The following is a 26,997-nucleotide window of genomic DNA, read 5'->3' as shown; positions in this document are numbered from 1 at the left end:
ATTAAGGAGGACACTTGTCATGATGAGCACTGGGTGATGTACGGAATTGTTGAATCACTGTATTGTACACCGGAAACTAATAACACTCTCTATGTTAACTATACTGGCATTAAAATGAAGTAAAATGAAATGAAATAAACCATTACATCTTAAAGAAAAAAGTATCAAAGTTCTGGATCAGCTGGGTATTTCCTGGCTGGGGTGTTAGGATTTAAATGATCTGGTCAGGATATATAAGGAATAGGAAAAGTGGTGGATGACTAGAGAGAGATCTCTAAGGAGGCTTTGATCTTTTCTAGGCAGTTACAGAAAATGACAGTCATCATCAGCACTAAGGGCCCCCTTTGAGTTTTGCAGAAAGATTCCTAGATCCCTCTTGGAACAGTGGTCCCTATAGTTGGGCACAATATATGTTATTATATAATTATTTGGACTTAGTTCCAACTTTCAGCTTCCTGGGTTTCTGTTGTAAAGGAGGGGATTGGTAGTGAGGGGCAATATGGGCAGGTGGTTAAAAGCATAATCCCTGCATATGAAAAACAGCTCTATAATCACAAGCAAGTTACTTAGTCCTGCTAAGCCTCATTTTTCCTCATCTATAAAATGGGAATGACACTTGTGCCTATTTTCTAGGCTTGATGTGAGAATCAAGAAAAATAAAGCACTTAAGGTATGCCAAACACTGTTTTAAGTTCTTCATGTTCATCAAGGCATTTTTGACAACCCTTAGAAGTAGTTACTGTTATTTTTTAAAATGAAATTTGTGAGGAAACTAAAACTGAAATTAAGTAATTTGCCCATCAGTACTATCCCAGACATGTGAACGTTGCCATTCCTCTGATGAAGAGTTCCTGCCTCTGGATCCATAGGATTCTTCTAAAAATTTTTTTTTATTGTTTTCTCTCACCATGAGAGCTTTCAGTATCTGTGATGACAAAGGGGAGTTTGAGCTACTCATGAACCCAGCTAGGCCGACAAGAGCCTTGGGTAAAGTCATTTTCAGTTTCTATCTCATTCCTTGAACCTGCCTACCCTTTAAGTACCAGGAATTACCTTTTTTTTCCCCTTAAAAATCTATATGATTTAACTATTAGAAGGAAATCATAGTCATAATTCTCATGAAATTGTTTTTTGAGGGGGAGATTTCTTTTGAAAAAAGTTAAGTTTTAAAAAAATCACTCAATTTCTGAATGGACTTTCTGACCCATTTGTCATCCTAGGGCAGTAATGTTTGTACAAAATTCCAAATACCTTTTCCTGTTTGTTACAATCTTACTAATATCAAAGAGTCTGAGACTGGAAGGGGAAACAAACAAACAAACAAACAAACCCACAGCATCACGGCTTTGTTGTTGAATTGTGTTTCAGTTGGTTTTCCTCATGAGCCTAACTTCTTCCTCAGGATGATAATGGGGACACGAGGGAACAAAGCGAAGCAGGAAGAGAGCTAAGGATTCACACCTATTTGTCTGATTGAACTAGCTTGAACTTCATGTCTGCAGAACCTGGGTCTTCCCCAGGCTGCCTTCTTCTCCAACCCAGCAGCTCTTGACCTTCTGTCTTCAGCTTATACCTCAAACCTAGGGTCCATCAAAAATATCTGGAGAACATAGAAAACATACATTCCTGGCTGCTGTGATTCTGATTCAGTAGGTCTAGCATGAAATCCACGAGTGTGCACATCTTGCCCAGAATTGCTTAGGTCTGGGCAGAGCAAGCTCATTCTTAAAGCTACTTATTTGTTTTTATCCCCCACCCCCTGACTGATAGACCTTCCTCACCCTCTTTACCAATCTCAATCCTGTCCATTCTTCTAAGTCCAATACTAACTTGGTCTCTGCCATAAGCCTTCCCCAGCTCCTCTTATTTCTCTCTTTCTGCCTGTCTCTTTGTCTATCTGTCCCTCTCTCTGCCTTCAAAACAAAACAAAGCAAAACTCCTTTCAGTTCAACCCCAGTCTCAGATCGCAGGCTCAGCATTCTGTGGTTTGAAGGAGGGGGAGGGAATGTGATAGTCCATGGATGGACTAACTTAGGCTGGTCTTAGGAGTGTCACACACCTGTTTCCATGCCTGCAGTCCAAGCCAAGCAGACTCCCAGACAGAATGGCCTGGATGCTACCAGGAGTACCAGTGACTCTCATCAGAGCCCCAGGACTGGATGAAACTGGGCAGGCATAGCCCTCTGTAGTCCTTGGAACTACAGAGCCCACTTCTTTGTAGGAAAAGCCCTCCTCTTCCTGTCTCAAAGTGCAGTGTTCTAAAAAGTCCAAGTGGGCTGTGAGAAGCCCTACTTAACCTGCATAGGCTGCTCATCACGGCACCATTTCCCCGAGCCCTTGGTTATTTTTACTCTCTCCAAGCTTCTTCCCATTCTTCAGGTGCTGGGCAAGGTGGCGTTCATTTGGCTTTGCTTCTGACACAAGATAAACGAGCTTGGGGCCCTGGGCGATTCACTCTGGCTGCCAGGGGGTTCCAAAATAGCAAACTATTTTTCATAACAGCAACGTGATATGAAGGGAGATGCAGCAGGTGCACTCAGATTTCCCATCGCCGTCTGGGGTGCGTGGTGGAGGGAGAGGATTCATTAAAGTTTGCGCTTATGTCCAGGAAAAAGAAGGGCCGCTCTCACAGTGGCCATTTCCCTTTGGCTGGGTCAAGGTCTCCCCTCCTGAAGGCAAATCTTGTCCTTGGGCAAGGTGAAAGTGCAGTAACACAGCAGCCCGGGCACCCCTGTAGAGCTCCATGCCTTTTTGTTTTCCCTTGCAGAAAGACAAGGTTATGGATGTGGATATCTGCTGAGTGTTTTTAAAAACACCATATTGTGTGTAAAGCGAAAGAGCAGGATTTCTTAAAAGTTGCAGATAGTTGACATTTTAGTACATTGGATGTGTGGTCATTTCAGAAAATTTAAAGGGTCAACTTTTCTTTTATTCTCCCCATTTCTAGAGATGTGAAGGGGAAAGATCAAACTGGCATGGCCTCTTTGAGTTTCACTTTTTATGCTCTTGACTCATTAGAAAAGGAACATCTGCGTTCATTGCACTGGTCGCTCTTAAAAAGTTGGTCCCTGGCCCTACATCTGATAGTCTCCTCTTATCCCCCATCATGAATTATGTACATGTTTTTAGGATGGAAACTGTAACAAAGCAAAGAGGATTTTAATTTATATTTGCATGTACTGTTTCTTTTTGACGTGTCTCCCCCTCCCCTATCAAGTTACTAGCTCTTACTGGTTAGAAATGAAAAATAAAATGGCAGTATGTGTTATAATAGTAATGATGATAATGATGACAATAATAATGGCTTTTCAAAACTGGAGTGAGACTGGAGGGACAAATTTGGTATAAAAATGTCCGGAGTCAAGGCCACAATATGCGGGAGAAAGATCATGTGTAAAAGTGACGAGCTAGTGAGCTGTAATTGGGTGCACGAGACACTGGATGCTGTCTTATAATACATCTTAATTTAAACATTTCTTTCCCCAGGGGACCACAGAGTACATGGTGCATGAATAAATGAACGCCATGACTTACTTTGGAGGCCCCAATCATAATACAATTATATGCATTGCAAATTTTCCTATGCTACTTTTAGTTTCTGGTGTGTGGTTTTTTTTTTTTTTTTGTTTCTTTTTTTTTTTTTTTTTAATTATTAAACTGCATTGCAGAAAAAGCTATACTTCAATGTGGCCACAGAAAATGAGAGGTTAGTCAAACCCGATGGCAGAATCCCTTCCATTGTGAGCTTGACCCCTTCAGAGAGTAGTGATTACATTTTATATGGAGTTAGACTAATTCCTGGCCTGGCTCAATCAGACATAGAGAGTCTGGGCATAGAAAGACAGAGCTATGACTTTCTCTTATTGTCTTGTCTTTAGAGACCATTTCTCTTCTCAAATCAGTGGTAGCTCCTGATCCTACCAGAGGAAAATAATACATTTTTCCTCCTTAAGAACAGCATTTTCTTTCCTCAGGTCACTAAGATCCATTTGCTAAATAACTCTTGAAGTCTAAAAAATTGTCTTTGAGTAGCCAGAAGAGGTGAATTCAACCTTGCAAATAGTTCTCTAAAACCATCACCCTCCTCAAAAGCCTTTTCTCTTTATATAGTCTGTGTAAGTCCTATGCACCTGGGGTAATTTGCTGTCTTGCATTTCTCTTTCCTAACTATCTCTGACCTCAGTGTCTCTATTTCTCTTTATTAAGAAAGCATAAGAGAGATGCAGGGTAGTGGAGAGGTATAGAGCACTGGCTGCAACCAAACGGACCAGGGATTGAGTTCTGTATTTTCTATTTCCTACTTATTTATCGGCTGTGTGACCATTGGCAGGTTACTTAACCTCTCTGTGCCTCAGTTTTCTCACATGTAAAAAGATGGTAATAATAGGGCCATCTCATTGGATTGCTGTTAAGGTAGAATGGGATATTGCTTATAAAGTACTCAGAGAGTGTCCACATGATCCTAATAAATATTAGCCATTATCCTATCAAAAGTATCTTACTCTAGTAAATCCACTCACCTTATGATTTTCCATACCAGCCTAATTAAGAAATTGAAATCAGGGTTGCTTGGGGGGCTCAATTGTTAAGTGTCTGCCTTTGGCTCAGGTCATGATGCCAGGGTCCTGGGATGGAGTCCCATGTTGGGCTCCCTGCTTGGCACGAAGCCTGCGTCTCCCTCTCCCACTCCCCCTGCCTCTGTTCTGTCACATAAATAAATAAAATCTTAAAAAAAAAAAAAAAGAAATTGAAAACAATCAGATATTTGGATTAACCTGATTTGGAAGCTGAATTATTCTCTTTCATTTTGTAATGTCAAGGAAAACCCAGAATTTTTTAAGCAGACATACCCTCCTCTCTATATACCCCAGTCTTGTACCCGCGGAGTGTGCTGCCTTCATACGTATGGCCACACACTCCCTCGTAAAACCATATGAATAGGGACCTGAGGAGCAATGCAAGGTTTGTGGTTGATTTGTTTTTTTTGGTCTAACAGACACATTGACTTATTTTCTCTCAATATTTAGGGTCTGGACGATTCCTCTCTTGGTAGGAAGCTCAAGCTCTAAACTCATGAGCCCCCCATGAGACTGATTATTATAAATCATTGTTGACCTCCTATCCACGTAAACCCAGAGGTCAGAACTTTAAAGACGTTGTAAAGATTGACACTGGTGCATTTGGGCTTCAGCTTTAAAGTAACCTGATAGTGCTGTGTGGGAGAGATAACCGTGGCTAATAGGCCTGGTGGAGCCTGATAGGGAACCAGGATCCTAAGGCTGGTGGGAGAGGTAGAGACTTTAGAATGAAGGTCACGGGCAAGGATGGCACACCAGTGACTCTGGCCAGCAGGTGGGGCCACAGCCCATCTCCACCAGTCAGGTGGTGTCCCCTGCATGTTTTCTATCTTTGATTTTTATTTTTTACTTTGGAACTTGATTTCTCTGTGGAAGTTATTTTACATTGCCATGTAGTTCTTTGCCTTCCCCTCCTCATTCTCATGCCATTCATTTCACAGATATTTGAGTGTGTACTGTGTGCCAGGCACTGATCCAATCCATAGAAGATTGACTGAGGCTCACGGGATCTCTGTGTTTTTATCGCTGACATAGAGATGTAATTCAGGGCTTCTTGAACATTAATGTACATGAAAATCATCTGATTATCTTGCGAAAATGCAGCTTCTGACTTTGGAAGCCTGGTTGGGGCTGGAATTCCTACAATTCTAATTAGCTTCTAGGTGATACTGGTGCTGCTGGTCGAAGACCTCTGTTTTGTGTAGCAACAATGCAAAGTACTTCTGTTCCCCCCTCCTCCCTTCAGTTACTGGCTGATTGTCCTCATTTATGTCAGTGGAGTTTCACAATATCACCAACTTGACCTTTCCTGTGATGCTGTCAGCTATATTCTGTGACCCTGACCTAGGCCAGCATTCGCTCAAATATCCAAGAAGCCCAGGGAGAAACAGGAGGGAGGGTATGATGAGGTGACCCCATGGCTTTCCATCCTGGCCAAGTTTTATGTCGTACTGTGAGTGGGGCCGCTGAGAATCATCTGCACAGGACGGCTCTTGGCTCCTGGATGATAATAATATGTTAAACACATTGCCTGATATAGCCTCTCTGGTAACCGGGGTGCCATTTACTAATTTACCGCTCTTACATGACTAATTTAACTCTAGTTACTACTCGGTCATTAGGGACTCACTTATTCACAAAGCAGAATAAGGCTAAATAAATAATACGAAGCTGGGAAAAGAGACGGAGGAAAGTAGAGAGTGGAAGTTAGCTTTTAATGCAGGCTAGAGATGGCTGGTATTCGTACAGACCCCCATTTAGAGCATAAATGCAGACTCTTCCTCTGTTTTTAAGTCCCTGTGACCCTAAATGAATAGAATCCTGTAGCGGAGAGCAGCTACCTTCTCTTCTAATAAGAATCACATCCCAATAGAATGTACATTTCCAATTACTATGCAAAAACAATGGCAGAATTACTTAAAAATGTACAGCCCCCTAAGGGCTCTCTGTGCTGTAGTTCATGTGAATCTATCATTTGCATGCAGCTATTGTGGGGAACAACTGAACCCTCCATCACAGACTATTTAATCAAGCGAGAAGCCCCTAAATTTCTCCGCAACGATTTGTGAGTTCTGGAGCTAAATATGCAATTGGTAATATATTCTGGCTGTCTGCATGCAGCCTTCCCTGTTTCATTCTGAATGGCATGGTGTTTGCGGTGACATTTAGATGATGGGTCATCTTGGATTTCTCCTGTTCGCAGCTGGAGCCTTAGTGGCATCTCCCGTTGGTAATGGCTGCGCTTTTTTCCCCCTTGTGACTGAGCCATTTACAAAGGAGAGGAAAAATTATATATTTGGGTATAGACTGTGGAAGAAAAATAAACTAACAACACAGTAGGAAAGGTGCCTAGGGTTACTTTCTGTGGATAACTGAAGATCAAGTGAAAGTAAAGGACTCAAATGATGTGTTTCCCCCACCCTGACCCACGAGTACTGTTGCCAGACTTGTTATCGGCAAGTTAGAGGAAAACCGTCTGTAAACACAGACTCCAGGATCAACTACAATCACTCATGCAATAAGATTTGAGAAACGTGGAAATATTTCTTTCTACAAATATCTACTTTTTGATCTATTGAAGGTGCTTGGAATTCTCCCTTGCTTTAATCTGTCTGTCTGTCCGACCGTCTATGTTCTTGAAGTGCCCCATCAAGATACAAATGGGTTTTCTGACTGGAACTCCCCTGCTAAGACACTGGTAGTCACAAACTTTTGGCATCAGCTTTACCAATCTGTATCTGGGCCCTGAGGTACCAGTGGGACCAGTGACCGGGGAGTGCAGGCCAGAGGCAATGCTTTCAGAACCATGGAGCCCCAAGTGCCGAAAAGAGAATGGTCCATTGCCTCTAGTATGCAATGCAAAATAGAGACAGTTGTGTACTATAAAATTAGTGTAAGAGTCAAACTCAGTTTTGATTCTTCCTATGATGCCAAAATATTGCCATAGCATAGCAATATCTCTGTTTTGCGAGTATTCTAAGCTTGTGCTAGGAGAGCAAAGCCAACTTTGCTGGTTCTGGGAGCCAGAAAAGTCCAGGAAGAGTCAAGGCATAGGAATAGAAGTATGTCAGAGTCATAGGCATGACAGAAGAGCAGAGAGAAGGAAGTAAAGTGTTTCTCCGTGAAATGTACCTATTTGGCAGTTTTGCTAAGACTAGCCTGTAGGTTGTTTTTTTTTTTTTTTCTTCCCAAGATGAAAAGAAGCCATCCTCCCTTTCCTCTTTAATCCCTCAAATCATTTTCCATTCTTTCCCCTGCTAAGTAACATCTCAACTCAGTTCTGAAGCTGACCCAGGAGAGCACTTGTCCCTCCACTGATGAATTCGGACGGTTCTTTGGGCTGATTTGGCAGGAGGTAGCATCTCCTTGCACCCTCTCTGAGGTGGAGAGAAGGAAGGACTGGGAAGATGTGAACTAGAATGATTGCTGTCCACGTTACCATCCTACCAGAAGAATGGCAGAGTCTGACCCACTTTGCTCCTGGTGTGGTGCTTTGCTTGTTTTAGATAATGACAAATGACCCATTTTCTAGAATCAGGATGGGATACTGAGAATACTTATAGTAATAGTTTACATCTGGGAGATATCATTATGTGTATTAGCTCATTTGCAACTCATAGAAGTTCTCTGAGATAAGTCTAGTCATCAGTGGCATCACCCTGATGTCATAAATTTGGAATCTGGGATCCAGAGAGGCCAGGTAGATTGCCTAGGGCAATGCAGCTAGAATATTGCAGAATGGACCCGAACATGAGTCTTCTGATATTTTCCCAATGTGTTCCACGTATGGGTCTTACTCTGTGTCCTAAATTGGAGAAATACGGGAGCTTCAAAGGCAGAACTGGTCATCTCTGTGAGACCTACCAGGCACACATACAGAACGTCTGCAGCCATCATAAGGGTAAGACACACCCAGCTTCAAGCAACTTGGGAGAAGAGCCAAAATGATTCTGAGGGAATTGGAGAGAAGAAGTTAGTAATGAGAAGAGTTTGTAATTTTCTTTTAGACTATTATATAAAGATAATGGGGATTATAGCCTGTTCAACAAGCTGTTCTGAAAAGTTGGCTTGTAGTCCATTCTTTACAGAATAATGGCCCCAATTTCATTCCTAATATCGTTAGGCTCAGAGAATCTTCCTGAAGAGAAGAAACTGCAAATGACAGCTGACCCCAGAAGCTTTCATCATGAGCCCGGGGTTCCTGCAGATATCTGGAATGATGCTGATTGTGCTCAGACACTGTTGCAAGGATTTTACAATATTAGCTCATTGACTGACCATAACAACTTTCTGAAGTAGGCATTATATTATTCTTGTTCTCATTTAAGAAGACTGATGCAAAGAGAGGTTAAGATTCACAGACATCATAAGAGTTCTCTTTTTCCTGTTAAAACTCCGCAGAATTTTGCTTAAAGCTTTGAGGTAGTGTTAGCATTGCTGTGTATGTTCTCAAACAGCCACTATTGTCACTGGCGCCTTACTATATAGCAGGCTCTGTGCTAAATGCTTTATTCAAAGATCCTATGAGGTTTATACTGGTCTCCCCCCCCCCTTTTTTTTTCTTTTTAATAGATTGGAAACGGTAGAGTAGAGAAGCCAAGTGATTTATAGGGTCATCCTGTTAGTAAGTAGCTGAGCTCAGACTAGAACCCAAGTCTCCTAGTTTCTGAAAGCCATGCTCTTAATCACACCAATAAGCTGTTTCTCAATCCCTGAGTGGATTAAAGCTACTGAGAGTAGTTCTCTAGATCCAGAAGCATATTCTAGTTCCTAAGAGCCGTAAAGGGAGTTCATATGCCTTGGAAGGGACCTGGAGAGTATCCTGATTGGATCTCTCATAGTAGAACCAGTGGTAGTTACAGAGGAAGGCGACAGTGATTTTGAGGACGGAAGCACCAAGATTGTCAATGAATTTCAATTCACTTCACCATCAGTTATTTATTGGCCACTGAGGATAAACTGTCTTTCTATTACATGTTTCAAATGATGAAGGAAAGGCGTGTGTTATCCCTGCTCTCAGGAAACCCACAATCTTACTACATCGACAAGGTGTTACATGATACATTTGATAGAATATGTTAAGTATAGAACTTAAGGCAAGCCAAGTTCTGACCACCTAAGATTTTAGCATTCACAATGCCAAATATGTGTGGGCTGGGAAAGATCGAGAAGTTGCAAGTTCTTTTTCTGAGAAGATTCCCTCACCTTCCCCCTTCTACCTCTCTGCAGTCCCTACATGAGGCACTTGTTAGTCTTTAGCACTGAGACCACCCTTGAGTTCTCCCTGTTCTTCTACTCCATTACCCCTCTTCTGAGTCCAGTTTCCTTTTCCTCTGGCCAAAACCCAGTGGCCATCTGTTTCTTCCTCTCATAGAATTTCTTCTTCCCATCTTCTCACACAACCAGTGATGTCCTCCATTCCTACTTGTCAGTGTCCAACCTGAGTCACCTCTTTTGCCTGCCTTCTCATCTCCCGTGACTCTAGAGAGTCATGAAAATGGTGGTAATGTGGTCCACTATATTACCCCTCGCTGGTCTCTGACTCCGTAAATGTATTCTCAAGCTCCTGCTGCATTGTCCACAGTGGCTGACCCAGCCCTTCTCCGGGCCTCTTAGACTCCTGTGCCTATTTCCATTCCTTGCACTCAGAGAAGATTAAAACCCATCAATCTTTACTGCTCAGGGCTATACAACTCAAGAGCTTTTAGTCTACTGCCTTTTATTACAGAATCTTTTGGTATTTTTACTCACCATCCTGTTCTCCTTCCTATGTCTGCAGAAGAAATAGCTTCATTTTCACAGAATTCAAACTCTCCAAAATAAGGAAACATCATTGGCTAGTATGAAGTATGTTTTTGAAGGAGATAGTTCTATAATTCATTCTTTCTTTCTCTTTCTTCTGCCCCTTCTGGCTCTCTTTCCTCAGTCTACAATATGCTTAGGCCTCCATTTTCTTGAAACAAAACAAACACAAAACACTTCACCTCTCATATCAAGGTGTAGGCAGACTTCTTTAAAAAAGAAGTCAAAATACATTCCTTATCAACGTCTGACTCCTCATTTTACTGCATTTGGCTTCTGCTCCAATTCCTCCATAGAAACTGCACTCAGTGGCTTCCTGATGTTAGAATTGTTAACCTTGTCTCAATTCCATCCTGCTTGACCACTGATAGGTGTTTCTTCTGAAAGCACGCCTCTTGGAGGGAGGGTTCTTCTGAATGAGCCTGACACTCAGGGCCCATGCACTGGCCCCACCATACCTTCCTAATGTCTTCTAGTAATACACTAATCCTTTTCCCACTCATCCTGTCATCCAATGCGACTAGACTCCTCACGGACCCTAAGTGGACTCAGTGTTTGATCACATCTGCCTGCTTCCTCACCAGAACCTTAAATCTGGAATTTACTACCTCCTATTCCATCTCCATGTATCAAAATCCTATCCAGCCATCATTGCCCAAGTCAAATGTTACCTGTTTTAGGTAGCTTCCTATGGTTTCCCCCACTGAGATTCTCTTTATCTTCTTCTACCCTCCCTCTTGTTCAGTGTTTATATCTCTGTGTCAACTTTGTACATTCTACCTTTTATTTTTTAATAAAGGTTTTGTTTATTAGAGAGAGAGAGCAAAATCAGGGAGGTGGGGGAGAGGGAGAAGCAGACTTCTTGCTGAGCAGGGAGCCTGATGTGGGACCCGATCCCAGGACACTGGAATCGCAACCTGGGCCGAAGTCAGGTGTTTAACCAACTGAGCCACCCAGGTGCCCTACTTTCCACCTTTTAGATATTTTCCTTTCCCTTCTAGATAGTGACTTAGGAGAGTATCTGGGTGGACAGAAGGTATCTAATTAGTTGTTATCATTGATTATTAAAAGACCTAAAATGTAGCAGATGCTCAATAAAATCTTACTGAGTTAATTGTTGAGTGTTACCCATGATCAAAAAAAAAAAAAAAAAAAAAGAAAGAAAGAAAGAAAAAAGATAAGAAAAGAGGAAAGAAGAGAAAAGAAAAAAGAAGTAAACAGTGGCACAGCTAGGTCAAGGTCCATGGTAGAGGTACCCTATAGGATTATGTATTCTTTTGGTGTTATAGAAATTATGGTGCACTTTATTCTGCTCTAGTCACAAGTGTCTTGTAAAGTCTACCATGTCTTGCATATTTGTGTTTACTGTGCTGCAAACATGGGACAAGCACTTTTGTTGCATTGGTCTGCTTATTCTTGAAATAACATCTAGGATTATCCCTCTTGTTTAGATTGACACCTCATCTATAAAATGAGCCTTAGAGTGTTCAAATAATTTGCCAGAGGTTGCACAGCTGAAAATGGGCTAGGCTTGGATTTATACTGAAGTTGAGAAAAGCTAAAATCTAACCTCTTAATGACCACACTGCACTATTTCCACACTAAAGTTGATTTTTAGATTTTTTTCAGATTTAAGGTCATTCATAAAATCCATGTTTAGTCTCAGGCAATTGAATCTAAAAGCTGTGTTCAAGTTCCAGTCCCTCACTTTATTCTTGATTTATGGTTCAGTGCTCCCCTCTGGGTTCTAGAGGCACTTGTCATTTTTGCAACACTCACGGCTTTCTTTGTTATTTTCCCAAGAAAGGAGGCTGATATTTTCATTAAAGTCATATAGAATTTCATATTCTTCATGAAAAGCTGTTGATAACACCTTTAAAATTCATCCGTGTTCTCCTTGGTCATGGTGAAGTCATATGCTGTGATATTGACCTGGTACAGTGATAACTTTGTCCCTTTCCTCGGAGGGGATAAATCCATACATGATAGATTGTAGGCCTTCAGAAATAATTACCTTACAGAGTAATATAATCTCCAATGTATATATTCATTGATAGGAGGGAAAAAGTTCTGCCTTCCCGAGGTTATTTTATTTCTTACTGTATTGTGGGGTGAAAACCATTGCCCATTTTGTAAAGGCAGTCTAGACTTGGCTAGGTTATAGAACAGAAAGCTCTTGAACAAGCTGGGAGAGTAACTGAATATTGCCTGTCATTGAGTAATTACTTAGTAATTTATAAGTGCAAAATGGCATGAGTTATCATAAGTTGCACAATATATTTGTTATCTTTGAGATAGTGTATCTATGACCAGGTGTTAAACTCAATGCTTTCTCCATGTTAATATGGAAACAGGAAGGGCTACTCTCAGAGAACTATCAAGTTAATGAAAATATTGTTTATCTTATAATTTATTTATTTATTTGTTTAGAGATCATGCATGTGCAAATGGGGTGTGGGGAAGAGGTGCAGAGGGAGAGGGAGAGAGAGAATCTTAAGCAGACTCTACACCCAGCCAGGAGTCCCACATAGGGCTCCATCTCATGACCCTGTGGTCATGAACCTGAGGTCATGACCTGAGCTAAAACCAAGAGTCAGACACTTAACTGACTGAGCCACCCAGGCACCCTAGTCTATCTTACTTTAAAGATGTAGCCCTTTAGGGGCCTCTCACAGTGCCACCATATTTAAACATGATGGAATCATTTTAGGGTTCATTGTATCCTCTCAGCCTTCATTTATTGGAAAATTTCACTTAACAGTGAGAGTGCTCTTAATATTTCTTAACCAAGAAAGCAATTTAGTGATTTTGATCTAGCAATCTAATTTTCTGGAATTATTTGCTAGCAATAACATCTCTTATACAATAGATATTGGGTGAATTAGGTGGACAATGAGTGAAACATTCTCAGATCCTTGGAGCTCTCTCAAAACATAGAGATCTATGTATTATCATTTGTAAAACTAAAACTATCTGGCTACCATGCTGACATTAGTGACCAGAAGCTTCCAGGAGGAACTCTTGAAGTATATCTACCCCTGCCTCCCTACCTCCCTCACTCGATCATTTACCAGGTATTGTTTAAGAAGCCACCTGATGTCAAGATTGTATGAGATGACTTAGACTGGCTGTCAGAGCTGGGGTACATGGTTCTGTACTCTAAAAAATTCCAAACTTAGTCCCAGAAGTAAGAGATGAACATAGCTAATGATCTGTGTATTATGAATCTAATCAAGATATAAATGACAACTATGAACCAGAGAAGTGGTCAGTAAACTCTACTCTGTGGCCCACTGCTTCCTTTTAGAAATACAGTTTTATGGGGCACAGTCACACATATTCATTTACTTCTTACCTGTATCTGCTTCTGTACTACACCACAGAATTGACTAGTTGCAGCAGAAACCACCTTGTCCACAGAATCTAAAAGATATGCTATCTTGACCTAAAAAGCATGCTGACCCCTGGTCTAGAGTTTATGGAGGAAGGTTTTGTAATAAAGCAACCTAAAAGCAAAGATAAAAGTGCTGTTATCAATGATGTCAGCTTGGTTTTACATTAGGGTGTTAAGAGAACTGGGTTCCAATCCTACTTTACCAGCTACAACTAGATGCAAGACTTTGGGTAAACTTGTCTTAGATTGTTTTAGCTATGAAATCACAAGGAAATTTTTCACGTCTAAGTATGTGTTTTAGGGAAACTCAAACTGAGCATGTACTATTATGAGCATTGCCATTAAGAAGGCTTATGTTGTAATATGACCAGAGATGAGGCATAGGCAGAAGTTAGGATTTTTTTTTAGACTGTTTCTTGGAGTCTACAGTCTCTTGTGGGTTTTCTCCCCTTCTGATTTCCCCCCCTTCACTTTTCCTTTCCTTCTCCTAATGTCCTCCATGTTATTCCTTATGTTCCACAAGTAAGTGAAAGCATATAATAATTGACTTTCTCTGCTTGACTTATTTCAGTCAGTAGAGCATGCAACTCTTGATCTCAGGGTCATGAGTTCAAGCCTCACATTGGGGGGTGGAGATTACTTTAAAAGATTAAAAAATAAAATCTAAAAAAAAAAAGAAGACTGTAGTAGCTATGTGGGGATTTTAGCTTAAAAATAGATACTGAGTGAACTGTGGTAAGCTGAGAGTATTTTCATACAGAAAAATATTTTACATACAGTCTAATAATTCAATAGCGGTGATTAAACAGAATCAACGGAGAAGCCAAACTGAGGTGGGGGAAGTTATCATTGTTCTGAAAAAAGTCAAATTACACCCACTATCCCTTTGAAGAAGGAAATTCCCTCTAATTTTGTATTTCCTCCTCCTTTGATTTGAAGTTTCTTTTAAAAACGTTTCTAACAGCTGTAGTACATGACCCTTGGAACACATCATTTATCTGGGGAATAACAATCATTTTAATATCGTTTCACCAAGGAAGCAAGACTTAAACCCACATTTTCTGATCCACTTAGTTGATAATATTCTTCTAAAAAAATGTGTGGCTGGTGAAAGGAAGATAATTTAATTTAAAGAGATTAGATATATTGCTTGAAATGCAAGTCCCCCAGAATTTGACAGCAGAACAAGACCAGTGAACAGAAAACTCATCTTGCCTCCTTGCTAATACATGCATAAGTTGGGCCGTCAATCTTTGCTCCGTGGAATAATGTCAATGTCATAGATTCTTAAAATCTGACATTCATTAAAAGCACCCAGTGTGGATATGCAGCGGGATTTTTGACAAATCAGCCAAGTGTCACCATTCTGTAAAGGATTACAGAATGATGCTTTTCGACTTTGAGTTCTTTCTTTACACTGAATGGATCTTGTCTTCATAAAGCACATGAAAGGTTGGGTTTCGCTGCCATTCCAAATGGGCTGATTTTGTTTTCTTTTCCTAACAAAACTAGGGGGAACTTCAGAGACATAGGGGAGGTGACATTTATGATTCATTTACTATGAACCAGGTACTGTGTAGATTCATTCACTCTCTCTGTCCACCTACCTACCTACCTACCTATCAACATATAAAATGTCACATAGATATGGCTGTGTGTATCACTCTAACCTATGAGTTAGCTGTTATATGAGCTTCAATGAAGAGTAAGTTTTATAAACTCTTGGTAGAAAATTTGTCAGTGACCAAGAAATGTCATGCACAAATACCCGGGTGAGGATGTTCTTCCTGCTTCTGCCTTTGAGGGGAAATGAGTAATCTAACAGTGCTAGTTGTCTCTTCAAACTTCATGCTCTCCTCAAAAACCTGTACAGAAACACCATCGCAGTATTTATTTTGAAAACAAGCCCACACCTGGCCCTGCCCCCAGTTGTGTTGTTAGATTGGAAACAATGCCGCCTGTGGCTCTCTGTACCCTCCCCTCTCATTACAGCCCATCCTTGGAACACAATCATTTTCTATGTTATCCAAAGGTGTCATTACAGCGGGCCTGCTATGTAGTTAGTGCAGCGTCAGCATATTCAGTTCAAAACTCCCTCCCACCCCCACTTCCCATCCCTGGAGAATATAACTAGGCCATAAGAATTCCTTTGGGGCTACTATATTGGGTAGGGACACTGTTGTGTGTCTGGGGGAAATGTTTTCAGTGGCTTATTATCTATAGTTTTAGGTCAAATTTGAATAAATTCGCTCCTCAATTCCAGGAAAGCAAGAGATCCACAATTTGTGATGGAACAGTAAAGTGGATTTGCATGAAGACTTTGAGAAGTCAAAAAGAACACAGGCCCTGGCAAGAAAATTGGAATTAAAGCTTTTGTTTAAATTAGAAGTTTTAAAATTAATATTGTTGAGGCAGAAGGGTATGTTCTGCTTTGTATTTTATGCTAGAACTTAATCTTCTAACAAATTGTTTAATGGGGAATTTAAGGTTTGCACATAATATTTCAGGGTCCTGAACATTCCACACAGTAATGTCCATGTTTTCCCTGTGGTTTCACCTTTGAATAAATGATGCCTTTTTTCCAGCTTCAGATATACATATTTTTTAAAAGATTTTATTTATTTATTTGACAGACAGATCACAAGTAGGCAGAGAGGCATGCAGAGAGAGAGAGGAGGAAGCAGGCTCCCTGCTGAGCAGAGAGCCCGATGTGGGGCTTGATCCCAGGACCCTGGGATCATGACCTGAGCTGAAGGCAGAGGCTTTAACCTACTGAGCCACCCAGGTGCCCCAGATATTTTTAAATTGAAAAATACAAAGGACTGTCTTCAGAGTATTCCTTTAAGGTAGGGAATGTATAGATTTTTAGCCATGCAAATAATAACTACATTTTATTGTTAGTCAGTGTAAAAACTACTCTTTATGAAGCAAGAGCTAAGACCTGGGCTCAGAATGCCTGAGCAGTTCAGATTTCAGTAGTTCTACAACTTATGAGCCATGCAAACTTGGGCAGGTTACTTGGGCTCCTTGTGTGCCTGCGTGCTGCTATGTAAAATTAGGATAATAACATCTACCTCATATGGCTGCTATGAGGATTAAATGAGTGAATTCATGTGTCAGGGAGGAAAAACTTTTCCTTTACCCTCTTAGGTTCAGTATCTGGGGACCTGTGAATTAAACTAACAAAAGGCAGATTAACAGGACAAAAGGCGCACAAGGTTTTTTAATATTTACATGCACTAAGTTCATGGAAAAGAAATAAATCTCAAAGGGGCACCTGGAGCCAGGTGTTTCTGGCTCCAGACATCCCTGGAGCCAGCTGTTTCTGCCTTCGGCTCAGGTCATGATCCCAGGGTCCTGAGATCTAGTCCCGCAATGGGCTCTCTGCTCAGCAGGGAGCCTGCTTCCCTTCCTCTCTCTGTCTTTCTCTCTGTCTACTTGTAATCTCTGTCAAATTAATAAATAAAATCTTAAAAAAAAAAAAGAGAAAGAAAACTCAAAGAAGTGGTTACACTTGGGAGCATGTATACTAACTATCTTACCCAAGGAGAAGTTTGGGCTTTGGGGGATAATGCATTGTGGGGAAGTAATGAGGAAATATATGGGGGAAATATAGGGAAATAATGGAAGATAAGACTTATTTTAGTAAATCTGTTTATGCAAACTCACCTCTATGTCAGCTCTCCATCTCTGGTGATAAGCGTTGCTCCCTTTTCCTGGTACACAGACAGGATGGATACACCTTCACAAAGGAAAATTTATGCCCCAGTTTCAGGCAGATAAGGTGAAGGCAGATTTTCGGCATCTGCTGATTCTCAGTTGCCTTTGGCTTGAAATAATCCTCATGCCAAAATGCCATATTTTGGGGTGACATAGCCTGATCTACTTCACATATAAAGTACTCAGAACAGTGCTAAGGATCTAGTAAAGCCTACAAGCTTTATAATTTTTACTAATGGTTAAAACTATCTGGCACTGTTAAAAACGTCAACTCTAACCATGAAAGGTAGATTAACCTCCGTTTTACAGATGAGAAAACCAAGGCTCAGAGAGTTGACTTTCCCAAGGCCAAATAGATCATAAATCATGGAGTTAGGAAACCAGCCGTAAGATTTGGTGTTTTAAATACCTACTGCAGAGACAGGAACAGGAAACTGTCAGTAGGTTATTGGGTTGTTCCAAGAAGGGCTTGGCACATTTTCTGAAGCAGAGCCACTGTTTCTTTAGCTGAGTAGAGCTTTAGTATTCCTGTGTAACAGAAAGCAAATCCAAGCCCTGGAGAATCATCAGCTTGATTCTAAGGAAGGAGTAGAAACTGCATAAGTACCTTACAGACAATTATCAAGTGCCCGTTGCATGCCACGAACTTCTGAGAAATGCAGATGCTGAGTATTCTCCCATGCTCCAGAGCCCTCAGGGAAAGCCTGTCTATTAAGGCTACACCAGGTCCAAGTGCAGATTGCATGTCCCTTCCCTTCTTGTAATTCACAGCCCCTGATGGGTTCCAGAAGAAAAGGATACTCAGGGGGTGCCTGGGTGGCTCAGTTGGTTAAGCCTCCAACCCTTGATTTTGGCTTAGGTCTTGATCTCAGGGTCCTGAGATTGAGCCCCGCATTGGGCTCCATGCACTGGGTATGCAGCCTGCTTAAGATTCGCTCTCTTCCTCTCCCTGTGCTCCCCACCACTTGTGCGCACTTGTGCCTCAAAATAAATAAAAATAAGTAAATAAATAAATGTAAATTAAATAAGTAAATAATTATTTATAATTTCAAAATAAATAAATAAAATGTTTTTAAAAAGAAGAAGAAAGGGATACCCAGGACAGAGGTGGACTTCCTTGGAGAGGAACTTCCTGGAGTACAGCACTTCCTCACGGGCCTCCAAAGGATGACATAAATATGAATGATAGGGAGGACATCTACATCTCTGGGCTTCTCAACCATAAGAACTTTGTCTAAGTCAGTTAGGGTACCCTCTACGACCCAGAAATAGGATTAAGTCTCACATCATACCACCCATCCCGCAAACCCCACCCCAACCCACCTAGCCACAGAACAACACCATCTAGCACCATGGGGCTGACCAGGTAGCAGAGCAGGCTCTGGCCCAAAGGTGCAGGGGAGGGCTGGCAGGAGGCCAGACTGGGGGATTGAAATGCGTGCACACTGTCCCAAGCCTTCCAGGAGCTCAAAAGACCCAGAGCAGTGAGGCAGTTGGTCTTCTGGAATGGAACCCTGGGGCCCTAAGCCAATATCTTTCAAGGTTCTAGGCAGTAGCAGCCTGAACACATCATTCCATTGCACATCCCTGGAGCCAGCTGTTTCTTTCAGCAGCTGCGAGATGTCCAAAATTCATCCTAGGTGACCATAGCCGCCTGTTCCGGAGCCTTTCCTTTAAAAAGTAGCCTCAGCTCATTACTCTTTTTCAGACCCAGCACACCTGTCAGCACTCTGCGATTGGGGGCTGCATTCTTCACCCAACCATTCCATCAGGAAATACTTCTTTTGAACACTAAGGGGGACACCTGTGGGCTAGGGCCTGGGTGAGGTAGGTGGAGCATGAAGTTTCCCAGGAAGGCAGCAGGGCGCAGTTGGAGCCCACAGAGTGCACTACTTGACTGTGGAATAAATGCAGATCCTAATTGAGACAGGGAGAGGATGGGCTGAGGTGGGGCTGAGCATGAGGGGCCCAGACAGAGCAGGAAGCAGGCATGAAGCAGCTGCAGTCGCAACCGCTCTTCCCAGAGGAAACCAGATCTCCTGGGGGATCTGGGCAGTCCTACAGGGGTGGCAGGGGAGTCCTGGAATGAGAAACATCTGGGTAAGCTCAAAATAGACCGAACTGAAGCAAGCCCCAAAGATGGAATCTAGTAAATTGTGGGCAGAATTCTGCAAGGAAGTGAAGGAATTGAGGTAGAAGTAGAGAGAGATTGAAGATAGGGGGATGGGGTGGGAGGAGGTTATATTAAAGGCAGGGGGCTGTGGGGCAGCACACCAGCTCAATAAATAGAAAGACCCAACCATCAGTCACTCTGAATTGCTGGGGGTGGTAGTAGAAAACGCTTCAGGGAGCTCACACACTAGATGGGGACTCAGGATGACCATGTCCAACCGGGGTCCTTAGCAATCCAGATTGGAGTAGTTCAGAAGAGATGGTGCTCCCTAGAAACTCAGGAAGACAGAGGGTCTGTGAAGGAGGGAGGGCTTGGTGCTGGTGACTGAGGGAATTGCTACATGACCGGGAAAATGTCATCTTGAAAGAGCGTCTGATAATTTTCTAGCCTCCATGTGTGTTCACTGAGGCAGACACTGGCCAGAATAGAGTTACTAATAATAGCTAACATTTATTGAGCACGTATAGGTCAGGCACTATGCCAAGCACTTTGCATGGATTATCTGACTTGGGTCATGGTAGAAATATTTACGGAGTGCCTACAGCATGTGTCAGGCATTGTTTTAGGCACTGGGGATTCAGCCATGAACAAAAAAAGTATGTCCCTTCCCTCTTGGAGCTTTGTAATTATTCTTCCTAATACAGGTAATAATATGATCCTCATTTTACAAAGGAAGCAGCTGAAGTAAGTACAAAGAGATTAAGTAATTTGTTCAAGATTACATGTGTAGTTATCAGTGTTTTATTAATGTAGTAATTGCCAAGTCCCCACTATATAAAGGAGACTGGGGTAGGTGCTTGGGATACGGAGGTGGATAAACTATATTTTATGCTCTGAATCAGCTTACAGATGAGTGAAGATGAACATGCAAACAATAATTATAGCTTAATATAGTAAATACAAGTTGTTGGGGAAATAAGGAGCAACAGACTTTGCCAGTAGGACAGGGAAGACTTCCTTTAAGAGACAGACAAGAATGAGTAGAATCTTACCATGTGGAAAAATGGTTGGAAGGCAAAAGGACATTTTGGACAGGGGACATAATTTGCTCCAAAAATACAGAAGGAAAGGGGTAGGGGAGGAAGCCAAACTTTGTTGATTATGTGTTTTGTACTTGTGCTTCACATATTTTAAAAATTAAATCCATAAAAAGAATATTAGTTGTATATATATATTTGAGTACATATACAACTATATATATAAATACTTATATATGTATAAGTTTAAAACAACCTACACCTAACCACACAGCCTAAGAAATAAAATGTAGCTTTTAAAAGGTAGCCTTTCAAATAAGCTAGGTGAGATTGAGTAACTTGTCTGACGTCACAGAGTCAGTAATAGTAGGGTCAGGGCTCGCTGCCTAGTCAGTATGGTCTTGAGCTGTATGATATCGCCCCTCCTCTTGAGGGTGGTGGAGCACTTAGACAGTGATGGGAGATGTGACATAGAAGCTTCCAGTGTACCAGTGGAGAGGGAAGAAAGAGAAAAAAGTCTATTCTTACTGCCATCCTCTGGGCTGAGACCCTAATGGAATAGAAACAGACAACAAACAGGAAAAAAACATATTAGTTTCAACTAGTGATAAATCCTCAGAGAAACAAAGCAATCCAGAGTTCTGGGCCTGGGACAGAATGTGACCGGGCCTAGTGCATTTCTGCTTTCACTAGGATGTCACAGTGGGCCTCTGGAAAAGAGACTTTGACCTAATTCTGAATGGTGACAAGATACTAGTGATGTTAAGACCTAAGGGAAATGTTTCAGGCAGAGCAAACAGTGAGTGCAAAGGCCCTGAGGTGGGTTCAGTTGAGGCTTTCACAAGGCCAAATCCTTTAACCCCAAGACCTTAGCCCCAGGCAGGTTCGCCTTTCTATATTGAGCTTGAATTATATAAAATAAAAGTAGAAATGTTGCCTGAGTGAAAAACTGGCCAAATGTTAAAGTCAGTACTCAAGCCAAATACCATTATCCTTGAATGAATTTTTAGGGGATAAGAATTAATCTGATGTATTATTTAAGTCATCATGCCAATTTTTTCCAGTTTTATTGAGATTGAATTGACATATAACGTGTATTAGTCTAAGGTATACAACATAATAATTTCACACATGTGTATATTGTAAAAAGATCACCACAATAAGTCTAGTTAACATCAATCGCCTCACGTAGTAACAACTTTTTTTCTTTTGATGGGAACTTAAGATCTACTCTCTTGGCAAATTTCAAATATACAATACAGTATTGTTAACTATAGTCACCATGCTGTGCATTGTAGCTCTGCAACGTATTTATCTTTTAACAGGAGTTTGTACCTTTTGACCCTCTTCACCTATTTTCTCCACTGCCCAACCCTAGCCTCTGTTTTCATAAATTCGGGTTTTTAGATCCCACACGTAAGTGAGATTGTATAGCATCTGTCTTTCTCTGTCTGACTTATTTCACATAGTGTAATGCCCTCAAGGTCTGTCCATATTGTTGCAAATGGCGGGATTCCCTCCCCTTTTCTCCTTCCCTTTTGTTTCCTTGTCTTGCTGTTGCAGATAATGCTGCAGTGAAAATGGGGGTGCAGATAATCTTTTTGACACAGTGATTTTGTTTCCTTTAGATGTTTACCCAGGAGTGAAATTGCTGGATCACATGGTGGGTGTATTTTTAAATTTTTGAGGAACCCCCATATTGTTTTTTATAACGATTGCACCAGTTTACTTTCTCACCAACAGAACACGAGGGTTCCACTCCCCTCCACATCTTCTCTAACACTTGTTATCTCTTTTCTTTTCGATGATGGTCATTTCAGCAGGTGTGAGGTGATAACTTATCGTGGGTTGGATGGCCATTTCCTTGAGGATAAGTGATGCTGAGCACCTTTTCATGAACCTGTGGATTATTTGGATGTCTTCTTTGGAGGAGTGTCTGTTTGGTTCTTCTGCCCATTTTAAAAATTGGATTGTTCTTTTGCTATTCAGTTGTATGAGGTGTGTGGGTTTTTTTTTAAAGATTTTTATTTATTTCTTTCTTTTAGAGGGAGAGAGAGCATGAGCAGAGGAGGAGCAGAGGGAAAGGGAGGGGAAGGAATCTCAAACAGATTCTACTCTGAGCACAGAGCCTGACGTGGGGCTCAGTCCCACAACCCTGAGATCATGACCTGAGCTAAACCGAGAGTTGGACACTCAACCGACTAAGCCACCTAGGTGCTGTGTGAGGGTTGTTTTTTAATTTTTAATTTTTAAAAATATTTTTAATATTAATTTAATTTTAGTTAATTTAATATTTTAACATTTCAGGTATTACTTTATCATATATATGATTTGCAAGTATTTTCTCCCATTCTGTAGGTTGCCTTTTCATTTCATTGATGCTTTCCTCTGCTGTGCAATGACAATTTTATTATTAAAATTTTATCAGTCAGATTTTAGAGGTTTGTCATTACAGTGCAGGAACTTCCAGTACTACACAGAAACTCACTTTAAACTGACATACTTAATAACATCACTGGACTTACATACACAACAGAATATAATTCAGGATGAAAGGTTTTCAGTAGCACATGTTCTAAAAGGAACTTTGGCTTTAGGATACATAGATTGGTCAGTTGAAAAGACTTTTCCTTTTAAATAATGAAAACGCTTTGTACTTAGTAGTGGGTGGTATAGCATCTTTTAAACAAGCTTTTTGTTTAAAGGTTTACTTCCACTGGGGGAAAACCAGGAACTGTCTTCCTCAAGTAGTCTTGCGAAGTCAGTTGTTTTGTGGAAGTTTGGTGAGGCTAAAATGTGTTTGGGTTCCTTATGCATGTTAATTTCCTCTTTTCTTCATATTTCTTTTTTTTTTTTTTAAACGGGTGACATTTATTGAGTTTCTACTGTGTTCCAGACATATACTAAGCCCCTGGCTATATTATTATTGAGGTATAACTGACATGCTGTATTATATTAGTTTCAGGGGGTCAACATAGTGATTCAGCATTTGTATACATTGTGAATTGAGCAAAACAATAGGTCTAGTTACCATCTGTTACCTGACAAAGTTAATATAATATTATTGACTATATTCCCTATGCTGTACATTACATTCCCATGACTTACTTATTTTATAGCTGGAAGTTTGTACTTCTTCCTTCCCTTTCACCCATTTATCCCCACTCTCCCAACCACCTTCCCTGCTGGCAGCCACCAATCTGTTTTCTGTATCTGTGAGTCTGGTTTTTAAAATTTCATTTATTTGTTTTGTTTTTTAGATTCCACTTATAAGTGAAATCATGTGGTATTTGTCTTTCTCCCTCTGACTTTTTTTACTCTGCATAATACTCTCAAGGTTCACCCATGTTGTTGCAAATGGCAAGATTTCATTTATTAGTAATATTCCGTTATGTATATGTACACCGCATCTTTATCCATTCATCTGTCGACGGGATGTTTAGATTGTTTCTATAACTTGGCCATTGTAAATAATTGCTGTAATGAACAAGGAGGTCCTTGTTGAATAGTGTTTTATTCTTGAATTAGTGTTTTCATTTTCTTCAGATAGATACCCATATCTATGGATCATATGGTGGATCTATTTTTAATTTTTTGTGGAAACTCCTTACTATTTCCCATAGTGGCTGTACCCACTATGGGAACATTGCATTCCCACCATATTCTTTTTATTTTTCATTTTGTCTGGACCAAAGACAATTTGACTGAAGATAACACAAAATTCTGGAGGTTTTCCTCCTCATGAAATTTTGATATGGCAAATTTGACATTCTCCTTTTAATTTGTCCTCACAAAATGTGAAGAATTCCCAAATAAGACTTTTTCTTAAAAGATTCTTGGCCTAAGTGGAATTAAATAACGACAATTTAAATATACTATTTAAAGGGTTTTTTTCTAATATAATGGACGCTAATACACCAAACAATTCTGCAAGGATTAGAAATATGATACAATTGAATCTCTATTATTCCACTTTGCATTGTTATTTAAATTTCTATATTTAAATAATTCCTTGGCTCAAAAGAATGTAAGTTAGCTAGCTAACATATTCTCTTAGCATTTATATTGTCAACTTACTTTTCTATTTATTTAACCATTTGAATGCTGAAATTGTTTTTGATTCAAAAAATTTTATACACTATTAATTGTAGCATTTTACTCTTGCAGTAATAAATATGTATCATAAACCAATTGACTAATAGTCAACTTATGAACCACATAAGGAGATTTTTCTTGTTACAGCTGGAATGCTTTCCTTATATTTGAAAATAAGAATAAAATCAAGTGACACACCTCATTCATATTGCTGATATAAATGTAATACATGTAATAATTAGAAATAATGTGTATGGTCACATGATCATTGATCATGCATCAGTTCAAGGAAGCCAGAAATGACTTTGAAATAGGCATTTGGTTATTTGGCCTTTCAAAGCTGAGGCTGAAACCAGATTTATGGCCAACTCCAAGGGTGAGGCTGGACTTCAGCATACTCCTCACTTAGTGTAGGCATGCATCTTTTTAAAAAAAAAACTTTTTATTGGAGTACAACATATGATGGAATTACTTAAATCCTAAGTGTTCACGAGGTAGATATACCCAAGTAACTGGCACCCATGTCAGGAAAAAACCAGTAGCAACATCTCAGAAGACTTCCTTTGTGTCCTCTTCCAGGAGCTATCACTGCCAGGGGAAGTGACTATCCTGCTTTTAGTACCCTTGATGCTCTGCCTGATCTTGAACTTGATGTAAATGGAATCACTCATAGGTGCTCTTTTGTCTGCCTTCCTTATCCGAACATTACCATCGTGATGCTCATCTATACTGTTGTGTGTAGTTGTAGGTTGTTTACTATTATTTCTGCTTAATATTCCCTTGTGGGGTATATCATGGTTTATTTATCCATTTTGCTGTTGACGGACACTGAGCAACTACCTAGACTCTTAGCTTTTGTCAAAGACGCATTTTAAAAGGGGGAGAAAAGGTAAAAATGCAGCTTCTGTATTTGTTATAAAATTACCTTTGAGGATCTTGTTCATTCCATCATTCCATAACCTCTGAGTCATGCCCTCATTTTAGCTATTTTCTTTCAGAGTTTAGTGCCAGGGAAAACCTTTGTCTCCCTTGAGGAATTAGTATGCCTTCTCCTGTCTTTTAGTAAGCGTGCTTATTATATCCTACTTTGTTCCAGAAAGAACTAGAGACAGCTTAATGAAATAAAGAAAACTTTACAAAATTAAAGGCGGATAAAAAAAGCTGAGGCAGAATGCGAACTCGAGTAGCTTCATTCGTGGGCTTCAGCATCAAGGCTTATTCAAGGATTGGTAGCATGAAGTCCTCTATCCTTTCTTACTAGGGCCCAAATTCAGCTCTGAGCTTCAAATCAGCTGATTCTAGGGAGAAAATAAAATCAGCCCTACCAGTCTGGGTCCGAAATATGAAAGCATGCCAGTTCCTCAGAAGAATACTTATTCTTGGTTGAGGGACATAGTTCTCTCAAGGCTTCTCTGGCAGAGCTCTGCTTCAGTGTCTGCAAGAAGCAGCAACAATGCATTCCACAGGGCTGGGTGTTTTTGACCACCTCTCACCACAGGGCAATGGCAGCAGACTAGGAGGCAACTCAGTAAAGGTATTTAAGCAATTCAAAGAAGGCCCTGGAAGGGTGTTGGGCAGAAATCCTTTGTCTACCGTCATGAGAGTCATTCACGTCCTCGCTGACTTGACCTAATCCCATGGTAGATATTGTGTATCTGGAATAAGGTAGACAAGAAATCTTTTGAGTGGTCCCCTCCCAATAAATATTTCTTCCCTCAGTAAACTTGATAGATAGAAGGTGGTAAAAGCTGGAGGTCATACTCCTCAGCAGATGTGAAGACTGGAGCCCATTAAGTATAGTGCCATTTGTTAAGAGCCAACTGAAAAGGAGGCTGAGTTGATACCCTTTAAAGAGAACTCAGAGAGAACTAAGGATCTTGGACGGAAGAGTGCTCCCCTCTTTGGCTGGGCCAGGATTCAACAAAGAAAATAATTTTGAATCTGTTCTCTCTGATGCCCACATGAGTGGCTCCTCAGAGCTGCTGAGTCCTAGTCCATGCAGCATGGTCATAACGACTATAGCCTGGACTATTTTAAGGCAGGTATAAACAATCACCCGAAGTGGCCATTTAAGATTATATTCCTCTTTGATCCTAGTATAACAGTTATATAACATGCTGTGTTTCCCCTCTTGTCCTAGCTGGCGGGAATCTCAGACAGTTTTTTTTTTGTTTTGTTTTGTTTTTTTTTGTCTCAGAGACAATTTTTAAAGCTTAATTTTTAGCTTTAATTGCAAAGCTTAATTTTTAACACGTAAGC

Source organism: Enhydra lutris, unplaced genomic scaffold (assembly GCF_002288905.1).
Source record: "Enhydra lutris kenyoni isolate GAN:26980312 unplaced genomic scaffold, ASM228890v2 scaffoldscaffold31, whole genome shotgun sequence".
NCBI lineage: Eukaryota > Metazoa > Chordata > Mammalia > Carnivora > Mustelidae > Enhydra > Enhydra lutris.
The sequence above is the reverse complement of the archived record's forward strand: the minus strand, read 5'-3'. Positions refer to the sequence as shown.